We start from the raw sequence: 12999 nt of genomic DNA, 5'->3' as shown, positions 1-12999 counted from the left end.
TTCTCCTGGAGGTTTCCAATGGTTACACAAGTTAATTTTTGCAAATTACTCCACACCAAAAGGGTATACTCACGGCGAATAGCCTTTGTTCACGTTGTACCAGAAGGTCAATTTTCTTCCTGCTTTACTCCTTCAGTATTGGTTAGAACAAAGTTCCTTTTTACCCATAGGATTTTCCTGTTTACTCCAGCAGGTCCACAATAGAGACTACAACGAGAGAGAGAGAGAGAGAGAGGGAAACACAGACAGCCACCACGTCCAACAATGAGCACAGCTCCGTTTCTCAGCACACACTACGCACCTCTAACTGTGTTCTAACTGTGCTTTATATACTCCTCTCTGTACTTCAGTCATCCAATTGCCCGGCGATCTCTTCAACTAGGCACAGCTGTGCCCAATCGGCTGATTACAGCCTCCGCGAATCTGCCGGATGTCCGGTGTTCCTGTTTTCCGGTCTGGACGGAAACATCCGGGTGGAACCAAAACTTCCTCAACTTTTGGTTCCGCCCTGAAAGATCGTCACCCCGTGACATCCTCCCCCGCCAATGCATTCTAGTCCCTGGAATGCTTTTGAGTAGTCCACTCACCGTAACGGGAAGGGGGTCGGCCTCGATTCTCCCGTTGGGAGCGCCTCACAGGGGAGTCAGGTTCGGCGGGCTCGGGCACAACCTCAGGTTGTCTTTGGGCGGCCGGGGGTTCGGCTGGCTCTGGTACTGGCTCTGGTTGTCTCTGGGCGGCCGGGGGTTCAACTGGCTCAGGTGCTAGCTCTGGCTCTCCTGGGGTGGCCGGGGGTGGTGCCACCACGGGTAGGCCTGGTACCACAGCCCATCCTTCCATCCAGGGGGCCGTCGGTGCCGGTTCCGCCACTACCTCCTTCGCGACCTCGGGATAATTTGGGCAAGGGCGAATCATGTTTCGGTGTACCACACGTTCAGGGCCGGCCTTTCCTTCCGGCCGGATGGTATACACCGGCTGTCCCGGCCTCTGTTGCCTGCAGACTACGTACGGGGTGGTCTCCCAACGGTCACTCAGCTTTCCTTTGCCTTGCCGCCGATTGTCTCGTACCAAGACTCTCTCTCCTGGCAACAAGGGGGCGTCCCGGGCCGTCCGGTCGTACAACCGCTTGTTCTTTTCCCCTGTAGCCCGTATCTTCTGGGATACCTGTTCGTAAGCAAAGTGCAGCCGTTGGTGGTGGCGCCCCACCCATTCCGTCACGCTCCCTTCCTCTTGGCCAGCGGCCACTCCCAAGACCAGGTCCGTGGGCATCCGCACATGTCTGCCGAACATCAGATAAGTGGGGGCATACCCCGTCGTACTATGAACGCTGTTATTATAAGCTTGCAAAAGGTTCGGTAGAGCACTCACCCAATCGCTCTGCTTCCGTTGGTCCAGGGTCCCTAGGAGCCCCAACAGGGTCTGATTAAACCTCTCACAACAGCCATTTCCTTGAGGGTGATACGACGTCGTATGGGTCTTCGTGCACCCATACAGCTGGCATAATTCTCGGATCACCTTTGATTCGAAATTGGCCCCTTGGTCTGAGTGCAGGAACTCTGGACATCCGAACGTTTGGAAGACGTGCCGCCATAGAGCCGTTGCGGTGGTGTTTGCCGTCTGATCAAGGGTGGGAACTGCCCATGCGTATTTTGTAAACAGGTCGGTGATTACTAAGATGTTCGGATAGCGGTCCTGTGGCCGGCCCAGTGTCAGGAAATCCATCGCCATGATGTGGAGGGGGGCTTTGGCATGTATGGGCACCATCGGCGCTCGAGCCTCTCGTCGAGATTTAAACAACATACACCTGGGGCAAGCTTGGACCAAGCTGCGTACTGATGTTTCTAGCCCCGGCCAGTAGAAAAACCTGCGCAGCAGCGAGACTGTCCGTTCTTGTCCCTGGTGCCCCAGCTGATCATGGTAAGCGGACACCAAGGCTGCTGCTTGATCGGCGGGCACCACGATCTGGCGCACCTCTTCGTCCAGCTTCGGGTCACTAACCTTCCGGCAAAGCACCCCTTCCTGTAGTTCCAGCTTGTCCCACTGTCCCAGCAGTCTTTTTCCCGTCTCTGTTTGGGTCAGCCTCTCAGACGATGTTGGCCGTCGGCCCTGCTCCACCCACATCTTTACCTGACACACATCCTGATCCTGGGCCTGCCTCGCTTTCCACCGACAGGGGTCCCAGCCCCAATTCTCCGGTACCGCCTCCTGCTGGCCTCCTGGTGCCTCCACGGCCCCTATCAGATAGCCTTCCCTCTGGCTTTCTTCTTCCTGGCCCCCCCGGCAACCGGGGTTATCCGCCTCTGGCAATCGGGACAAGACGTCAGCGTTCGTGTGTTCTCGCCCCGGCCGATACTGCAGTTGATACTCGAAATTGGCCAGTTGTGCCACCCAGCGCTGCTCCACAGCTCCCAACTTCGCTGTCTGTAAATGCACCAAAGGATTATTGTCCGTAATCACCGTTACCTTAGCACCCCAGAGGTAGTCCTTAAACTTCTCGCTCAGGGCCCACTTCAGGGCCAGCAGTTCCAGTTTAAATGAGCTGTAGTTTGCATCATTCCTCTCAGCTGGGTGGAGGCTTCGGCTTGCGTAGGCAATCACCCGTTCTGTTCCCGCTTGTCGTTGGGCCAAGACCGCTCCCAACCCCAGGTTGCTAGCGTCTGTATACAAGATAAATGGTTGAGTAAAGTCTGCATAGGCCAAGATAGGAGCCTGTAACAATTCCTGTTTCAATCTCTGAAATGCCCCCTCACAGGACTCATCCCAGTCAATAGGGGGTGATCCCCGTCCCCGGTTCCGCCCTGTACCGACCAGCAGCTGGTTAAGTGGCTTAGCGATCTTAGAAAAATCTTTTATGAACCGTCTGTAGTATCCCACAAACCCTAGAAATGACCGTACTTGCCTCACAGTCTTGGGTGCACTCCAATCTCTTACTGCAGAGACTTTCCCAGGGTCTACAGCCACCCCAGCAGCGCTGACCACGTGACCCAGGAACTGGACCTCTCGCCTCAACAGATGGCATTTATCGGGTTGCAACTTCAGCCCATATTTCTCCATTGCCTGGAAAACCTCTTCGAGGTGCCGGAGGTGGGAATCAAAATCTGGGGAGTACACAATTACATCATCTAGATATACCAAGACTGACTCCATTAACTGACCTCCCAGACAGCGCTGCATCAGGCGTTGGAACGTGGCTGGGGCGTTGCAGAGCCCGAAGGGCATCCGTTCCCACTCGAATAATCCAAACGGGGTCGTGAAAGCGGTCTTCTTCCTATCGGCCTCGGCCACTGGCACCTGCCAATACCCACTGGCCAAGATCCAGAGTGGAGTACCATGCAGACCGCGTGAGACCCGCAAGGGAGTCTTCGATCCGGGGCAGGGGAAAAGCGTCTTTCTTGGTCACCAGGTTGAGCTTACGATAGTCCACACAAAACCTCCAAGCTCCCGACTTCTTCTGCACAAGTACGATGGGGGCTGCCCATGGGCTGCTGCTTTCCCGGACGATGCCCCGCCCCAGCATGCCCTGCAATAGTGAGCGTACCTCCGTATACAAGGTGGGTGGGATCGGCCGGTACCTCTCCCTACTGGGTCCTGCATCTCCAGTCGGAATATGATGTTCTACCACCTTAGTGCATCCGTAATCCTCCTCGTGTCTTGCAAACACATGTTGCCATTTCTGAAGGAGGGCTTGGAGTCTTTGTGTCTGCGCCTGTTCCAGCTTTTCCCCTTGCAGGGACTCACCTGCCAGGTGTCTCGGCATGTCCCTCTCCCCGTCGTTCGAAGGGGCTTCCATCTGCGTCAGGGCCACCTCGATGACAGTGGGGCACACCTGACGGAAACTAACATCTCTCTCCTCCCTCACCTGATGGGGTGCAACCCCCGTTAGTCGGGCCAGCCGCTGGTGCCGATGTAAGTGTACTGGATAGGGGTGGTCGTTTCGAACCTTTACAGGGACCCTCCCCCGGTGGACCGCCGCTAGGCCTCGTGCTACTTCCACTTGGGGGCAATCGGCGTGGGGTTCGACCAATACCCATTCTTCGGGGCCAACTCCTCGGGGGGCCACTCTCACCCACACCATGGCCTCACTCCTAGGGGGAATAGACAAAGCAAAGCGACACATCACTCTTCCTACTTCTTCCCGGCCTCTGCGGACCTGGGTCATCTGGACCCGACGACAGTCGGCGACTACCCGCTCCCATAGGGGCCTCTCGACAGGGGAGATCCTGGGGCCGGGCTTAGCCCGAAATAACTCCTCCCAACACTCGGAGAGCACGTTCATCCCTAATAGGGCTCGATGAACACCCAAACACCTGTCTTCCACGATGATCACCCCTTTTTGGGGAACTAACACCCCGTGAACTTCTAAGTCCGTCAGCCGATAGCCAATGTAAGGAATCTCTAAGCCGTTGGCGCCCCGCAACGTCAGCCAGGGGGCCTCTCCTCCTTGGGTTCTCTGCTTCCCGAATACTTCCTGCGAGAGACTTTCGGCAAACAATGTCACTTGAGAGCCCGTATCTACCAGGCACTGTATTGTCTTGCCACATACCTTCACCTCCGCCATTGGGCTATGCCCAACCATCTGGTCTCTTGAATTATCACGTCTTTCCGGGTCTCCTCGAGGGGTCCCGGCCACACGACCCACTGTGGCCGGTCGTCCTAAAAACCCCCTTCCGATGCCCTGCGAGGCCCACATTGACGGCTATAATGCCCTGGTTCTCCACAACGATTGCAGATTGGTCGCCCTTGGTCATCCCACTCGAAGCGGGGCCGGTTAAAACGGTTTGGGCGCCCCGGTGGCTCTCGGCCCCTCTCAGAGTAGACTCGCTCTCGGGGTGCCGGCCTCGGTTCCTCTCGCGCCCTACCTTGGCGAAGTTCTCCCAGAAGAGTCGTAGATAGTTCCGACATCTGCTCTCGGACATCTTTCAACAACTCTACTCTCAGGGCTTGCTTCCAATCTGCGTGTTCAGGTGGTGCTGCGGTGTTCCCACTTACGGCTGCACATACAGGGGTTTCACTTGCTTCGACCTCATCACCCTCCAAGGCCAGCGCCTCCTTCTTTAGGTCTTCAAAGGTGAGCCCGGAGTCCCTCCGAAACTGGACCCTCAGACTTTGTCTCACGGGGCCCTCTTTCATTCCCAGGAGGAACTGGTCGCGTAACAAGGTCTCTCCGTCTCCTAGCCCATGGTCTCGTCGGGCCTGCAGGCGAGTGAACTGCTCTCGCAGCCTGAGGGCAAAAGCTCTAATAGGTTGTCGGGGGCCTTGCTTACAATTAAAAAATTGTGAACGGAGGACAGCTACGGGGGTATGGTCGCCATATTGCTCGGTAAGGAACTGGAACACAGTCTGGGCGGTGGCTCGGATGGCTTCGGGGGCGGCTTGTACCTCTCGCCGTGCTTCTCCCTCTAGGGAGTTCAACACAAACTGGAGCCGCTGAGCGGCGCTAAGGCCCTGTAAGTCGGCCAAGTACTCTATTTGGGCCTTCCATTCGGTCAGTCGTACCTCCGACTCTGCTCCTCCATATTTCTGGATCCATGGGCTTCCCATGATAATAGATGTGGCACGGGGTGGGGCTGCAGGCCCCGCGTTGTCAGTCATTGGGTGACCTTGGTTACTCAACTCGAGGTGGGGCCCTGCCGACTACGCCAAAATCTGTCACCACCAGGGGCTGGCTATTTTGTACTAGGCCACGCCCCTTTTTCAACTCCCACCTCGAGGAGGTCCCCAAAGCCAACCCGATGACCAGACAAACACGGGAACAGGTAAGTAAAATTTAAAACAAGCTTTATTTGGTTTAAATATTTAAAAGAACGGGGAATTGGGGAAAGGGGAAATTAAAACTAATAGGTCTCTTCTCCTCCCTCCAGGGAGACTGCAGCCACGGGCAGACAGAGCAAGGGCAACAGGGGTGCCAACCACCATAAGCCGGGGGAGAAAGGGAAACGTCAGGCTCCGGCCTGGACCCTGCTAACCGTGGCGCCCTCCTTCTTCCGTCCTGGAGGCAGAATAATTTCGGTGTGACTGGTAAGGAGGATCTCCACTGTCGGTGTATCTTTCCTCGGGTCAGCAGGGGGTCTTCGCCCCACGTGCCTTTACGTTCCCTGTCGTACGTCCACCCACGTTCTCCTTGTGCCCCACAGATAGTCACTGCGACACAAAAGCACTGTTAGCTTGAACTTGGGGTGTTTCTCACCGGCTCTGCTGCTTACAGCCCTCTGGGTAGGTATCACGTTACACGATCTGTTCTCCAATTGTTTCTCCTTGCTCTCCACAGGCGGCCACTAGGACACAAAGACACTGTTACTTGGACTGCGGGTATTTCTCACCGGCTCTGCTGCTTACAGCTCTCTGGGTAGGTATCACGCTACACAGTCTGTTCTTCAATTATTCACTCTCGTTCTGCTTCCTCTCCACAGGTGGCCGCTAGAACACAAAGACACTGTTACTGAGACTTCGAGTATTTCTCACCGGCTCTGCGGTTTACAGCTTTCTGGGTAAGTATCACGTTCACAGTCTGTTCTTCAATTATTCACTCTCGTTCTGCTCTCTCTCCACAGGTGGCCGCTAGGACACAAAGACACTGTTACTGAGACTTCGAGTATTTCTCACCGGCTCTGCTGTTTACAGCTTTCTGGGTAGGTATCCCGTTCACAGCTTGTTCTTCAATTTTTCACTCTCGTTCTGCTCTCTCTCCACAGGTGGCCACTAGGACACAAAGACACTGTTACTGAGACTTCGAGTATTTCTCACCGGCTCTGCTGTTTACAGCTTTCTGGGTAGGTATCACGTTCACAGTTTGTTCTTCAATTTTTCACTCTCGTTCTGCTCCCTCTCCACAGGTGGCCGCTAGGACACAAAGACACTGTACTGAGGCTTCGAGTATTTCTCACCGGCTCTGCTGTTTACAGCTTTCTGGGTAGGTATGGTTCTCCTCCGTAAGTCAGCAGAGGGGCGAAGGTCACACACCACCTCACCGGGTCGAGCGCTGCCCTATCTCAAATGCCCATAGGCCGATCGAATCCAAGACGGGGGCGCCCTTTTCGTAGAGACCACGGGGCGGCGGACCCTTTCGCCTCTGACTCTGCGACGAAACAGACACAGGTAAGTTTACACCACGAATGTTTCCAATGGTTTACTCACGGTCACGGACAGCTCTTGGTCTGCGTCCCTTCGTACTCCGAACAGCCCACTACATATGGTAACAGTAATTTCTGAGGTCGTTGGCCTCTCCGTCCTCTGCCCAGTGGAAGAAAATGGATGATGCGGGGCTTCGTCTACAAGACACACAGCTACCCACAGCAAATACACAGCACCACTCCAACGTGAAAAGATTTATTACACAGTCTCACTCACCACACTATAAGTGCACCACAACAAGGGAAGCGCCCGGTGTCCTCCACTGCGCTTGGGCTAAGATAGGGCGATGGGAAATACGACCACAATAAAGTCTCGTAGCGGTGGCTGTTTGAATTTGTACTTCTAACGGCTCTCCCACCACGCTATTGTAGGGGTAGGGCCGCCCTCCTTCTCCTGGAGGTTTCCAATGGTTACACAAGTTAATTTTTGCAAATTACTCCACACCAAAAGGGTATACTCACGGCGAATAGCCTTTGTTCACGTTGTACCAGAAGGTCAATTTTCTTCCTGCTTTACTCCTTCAGTATTGGTTAGAACAAAGTTCCTTTTTACCCATAGGATTTTCCTGTTTACTCCAGCAGGTCCACAATAGAGACTACAACGAGAGAGAGAGAGAGAGGGAAACACAGACAGCCACCACGTCCAACAATGAGCACAGCTCCGTTTCTCAGCACACACTACGCACCTCTAACTGTGTTCTAACTGTGCTTTATATACTCCTCTCTGTACTTCAGTCATCCAATTGCCCGGCGATCTCTTCAACTAGGCACAGCTGTGCCCAATCGGCTGATTACAGCCTCCGCGAATCTGCCGGATGTCCGGTGTTCCTGTTTTCCGGTCTGGACGGAAACATCCGGGTGGAACCAAAACTTCCTCAACTTTTGGTTCCGCCCTGAAAGATCGTCACCCCGTGACACATACACTTACCTAAAGGATTATTAGGAACACCGGTTCAATTTCTCATTAATGCATTTATCTAATCAACCAATCACATGGCAGTTGCTTCAATGCGTTAAGGGGTGTGGTCCTGGTCCAGACAATCTCCTGAACTCCAAGCTGAATGTCGGAATGGGAAAGAAAGGTGATTTAAGCAATTTTGAGCATGGCATGGTTGTTGGTGCCAGACGGGCCGGTCTGAGTATTTTACAATCTGCTCAGTTACTGGGATTTTCACGCACAACCATTTCTAAGGTTTACCAAGAATGGTGTGAAAAGGGATAAACATCCAGTATGCGGCAGTCCTGTGGGCGAAAATGCCTTGTTGATGCTAGAGGTCAGAGGAGAATGGGCCGACCTATTCAAGCTGATAGAAGAGCAACTTTGATTGAAATAACCACTCGTTACAACCGAGGTATGCAGCAAAGCATTTGTGAAGCCACAACACACACAACCTTGAGGCGGATGGGCTACAACAGCAGAAGACCCCACCGGGTATCACTCATCTCCACTACAAATAGGAAAAAGAGGCTATAATTTGCACAAGCTCACCAAAATTGGACAGTTGAAGACTGGAAAAATGTGGTCTGATGAGTCTTGATTTCTGTTGAGACATTTAGATGGTAGAGTCAGAATTTGGCATAAACAGAATGAGAATATGGATCAATCATGCCTTGTTACCACCGTGCAGGCTGTGCACCCAAAAAGTACGTCGGCCCCACCGGGAAATTGCCAGATCTGCCAGGTGGCTAGTCCGCCCCTGAAAATACATAACGCGCAAGACCAACCAGACCGTGGCCCAATGGGAATCTCCTGGTAGGCCCGATGGCCAGTACATGCCTGAATACTAGGCTACTTAAATATATATTACACTAAATAGTTAAGACATTATGATCTTGCCCTTTGCTTCTAGAAATTTTCTCTAACTGGACCTCTCTACATTTTTGTAAAATACCCCTGATCTATTGTACGCAAAAAGTGCAAGAACCACAGTAACAATGACAAGTGCTTTACAATGATTCAGCATGACTCATAACAAATGAATCCAGAGCTTGCAGAAGTACAATGACAAACTTTACACATTCGATGATGCATCATTCCTCACCACTTCATGACAGCATAAAATCGGATTCACTTCAAAACTATGATTATATTTAGTCACAAACTGCATTCAGAGAAATACATTTACAATGATGCATTTGTCAGATGTTTTCAGGATTTTATCTCTATGTGTGTTCCCTGGGATCGAAGCCATGAGGAACCCTACAGGAACACATGGAGATTCGAAGCTGCGTCAAAGCGACACTCTCTGTATTTTTTGCAAGCTCATTCGCAACGTCGTAAATCGAGACCAAACCGAGGGCTCGCATGCCTTCACATCTAAAACGTATTTGATGTTAGGCATATTCCAACTGTATGCACATAAATAAAGATGTTTACCACAAGTGACATCCATTTTCAATTAAAGAACTCTCTCTGTTTCTGAAAAAGGAGGGACGAATCGAGGCCAGGATGTGAAATCATTTCTCCCAACTGCGAGCTGAATTCTTATCTGCGGCAGGCAGGCTACGACGTACAGTCACTTTGCAGCTTTGCCTTCAAAAGACATGCCATATGCTACCACAGATACAAGCAAATACGTCACACGCTTATGAAAACGGTATATTTAGTACAGCGGCAAGGTGGCGTCTACGGGAAAACGATAACCTAATGTCTAAGATTTACCGCCTAGGAGAACACAGAGTACGGCAGGTTGGGGGAAGGCCTTTCATGAGCAATATTGAATCGGCTTTGAGACCACCCCCCCGCCCCCACGTCTCTTTGCCTCTCCATATGATTCTGAACTTTCCATCGACTTGTGCTCACTGTGTGTGCTTTGAACTCCCAGCCACTCTTTGAAGGAAAGTCATAAAAAGACCTTTTATTTGGGCCTGGCTGCTTTGATGGGTTTGTCACTTTGTACAATGCACTAAACCTTCTCGGGGAGACAGCCGTGCACGTCTGACGTGCCAGACGAGTCACAGGGTTCAGATCGAGCCGCCCGGGGTTGGAGGCTGCACCTCAAAACTAACAAACCTAGAGAGTTTTCTTCACACATGCCAGCCATCGGTTGCGTTGTGGCGGTAAACAATTTTGCAGCCTCTGCTCTGAGATTTCTCTCTATTAATGCACAAAGTTCATCGTTGTTATTATCTCACATTTATGACTAAAGTCTCATAATCTAATGATGAGATTAGCAGCATCAAAACAATAATTCACTCATTGATTTAAAGGAACACGCCGACTTTTTGGGACTTTAGCTAGTATCCAAGTTAGATTAGTCCATACATACCATTTTCATCTCTGTGCGTCCCGTAACTCTGTTTGATGCACCCAATGCTAGCCTAGCTTAGCACAAAGACTGGAAATAAATGGCTCCAGTTAGCATACTGCTCCCAATAAGTGACAAAATAACATCAACATTTTCCTATTTATATGTTGTGATTTGTATGGTCACAGCGTGTACAAATAACAAGGTCATATGAGACACAACCATCTTTTAACTGTATACATACTGGGAACTGTATTCTCAGAAGGTGAAGCACTGCTACTTGGGCCGAGTGATTTGCTCGCGGCACCTAAGAAACTCGTGGTGAGGAGCAGAAAGTTTGCTCCGCCCAACATGCTCCAACATACAAATCACAACATATAAAATGGAAAAATTGTGCTATTTTGTCACTTATTGGGAGCAGTATGCTAGCTGGAGCCATATACTTCCAGTCTTTGTGCTAAACTAGGCTAGCGGGGGTGGAGAGCAGACAGAGTTACGGGACGCACAGAGATCAAAAAGGCATGTATGGACAAAATTTGATAATTTCAGTATTCTTTTTCTCTCAAAATGCAGACTGCAGAAAAATTGCATTGCATTGTATCTAGACATGTGTTATTTATAATTGATCCTCAACACCAATTGTTAAATTTGGAATTTGGAAACATAAAACATGATTATAGTTATGCAGGTCCATATGACACACCCCTCAAAATTATAACAAAAAATATATTAACACAATGTCTAAAAAAACAAACATTTATATGGATAGTTTTTTAAAAACATTTAAAAAATATGTATGTATTAGTAAAGTTATAATGTGCATATAGATTTGACACACATTTTATTGTATTTAAATTTGTGATTACCCTGGATATCATAACAATAAGCTCGCTTTATGTCAATCTGTTATCTCTGTTACCTGCCTGTCATCCTGCCTATTTATCACTGACAAAAAGAACACTTAAAACTTAAACTTTAAATGCTTTAAAGCTTTTGACCAAATTAATTTACAAAACGGACTATTAAATAAAATATTTAAATAAAACTGATAAGTTGACAATGTTTTATCTTGTGAAAGAATTCCAAATTGTCCTAAATTAACTCCTACTCACAACAAGAGGTGCCAATATTTTGTGAAGAAGATGTAACACTTTGTACTCATTGTAAGAAAGCCATAAAGAGCAGCCATAAAAACAGTGGGACATCAGATACCCATTTTCAGAACAATGCCTTCAAATTAATCCTGAACAACCACTCTACATGTACAAGAACCTGTATTCACTGGCCTGATCCCCAAGGCTACAGCAAAGCACGAGCCAGACCCCTCCTTTTGAGTTCATGCTTGCTTTTGACTGGGACCGTGCAATTATAGCCTGGATGGAGGCAAAAGGAAGTGAGGAGAGTACCGAGCCAGTTGGGAACAAAGGCGGAGGCGAGCAGAGTATTGCATGGGAACCAGCACTGAGAGATCTTTTCGGATAGGTTACCGAGCCCAGGAGCACAAAGGTACCTCGGTGAGGTTGGCACGGGGCCAGCGTCGGAGCGCCGCTGTCCCAGGTGTCGAGTGTCAGGGCGCCATTCAGCCCAGGAAGTGTCCCATGTCGCTCTGTCCCCACGCCCATCAAAGGGGCTGCTGTGTGCTCGCCATCAACCTCAGCATGGCTCAGTGTCCAGTGGGGAAAGACATGGCCAGTCGCTTCTTTCCCAGGACTGCAGGTACCTGAGCTGGATCAAGGTAGAGAATGGATGTGAAACGGAGCTTCTGAGGATTGGCTGAGCTTTCTGTTCTAACCCTCTCCCACGGTTACAATGGAGTGAGATGATAGCCAGCCGTGAGAGGTTTACTGGAAGCACTGAGGATTATCAGCTTCTGTATGGACATTCCAGACAGCTTGTGCATCCGATGTGGTTTCTAAACCTGTGACTCGATGAAAACATTTCGAAATAGATGCGGAAAACTGACATCCTCTATTTGTAAAATGTTTCGTATGGACAATATCAGTAGTAAGAAACCGAAACATTCAGCCTAATCTCAAGGGAATTTATACATACAATACTGTGCACAAGTTTTTGCCATGTTATAGCGATCATATATAATTATTTCTTAGTCTCTTTATTAGAGTACAACCAGAAAATACAGGAAATGTGTATGTAGTATTAAAAACAATATAAAACTATTAGCTGAAGTGTCAAGTATTAAGGGTAAACTCCCCTTCCAATTGAGGAATAGCAGGCAGTTGCAGGATCTCTTAAACCTAAATAAAATCAAATCTTAATTTCTAAACGAATGACTTTAGTCTCCTCAATAAAGCTCAAGATGTATCACACTAAATACTGACTGATGCCTGAAGAAGACATTTAGTCCTGAATTTTTTTTTTATAATTTCTTTTTGTATCTTGTGTGAAAAATAAATGTGTATGGACATTAAAACTTACAGTAGCTAAAACAACAAAGCTGGTGATGGTGGCCTAAGACTTTTGCACAGTACTGTATTTCACGAGATGGCTAATTCATATAAAACAAATCCTTCAAATACGTACAATTATTATTAAAAAAATTGTGCAAAAACGTACAAATAAATATGAATTAGCCACCTCATAAAATAAGTACCACATGCCATGAG

This window comes from Paramisgurnus dabryanus, chromosome 18, assembly GCF_030506205.2.
Source record: "Paramisgurnus dabryanus chromosome 18, PD_genome_1.1, whole genome shotgun sequence".
In the NCBI taxonomy this organism is placed as follows: domain Eukaryota; kingdom Metazoa; phylum Chordata; class Actinopteri; order Cypriniformes; family Cobitidae; genus Paramisgurnus; species Paramisgurnus dabryanus.
Note: the sequence above shows the minus strand (reverse complement) of the source record.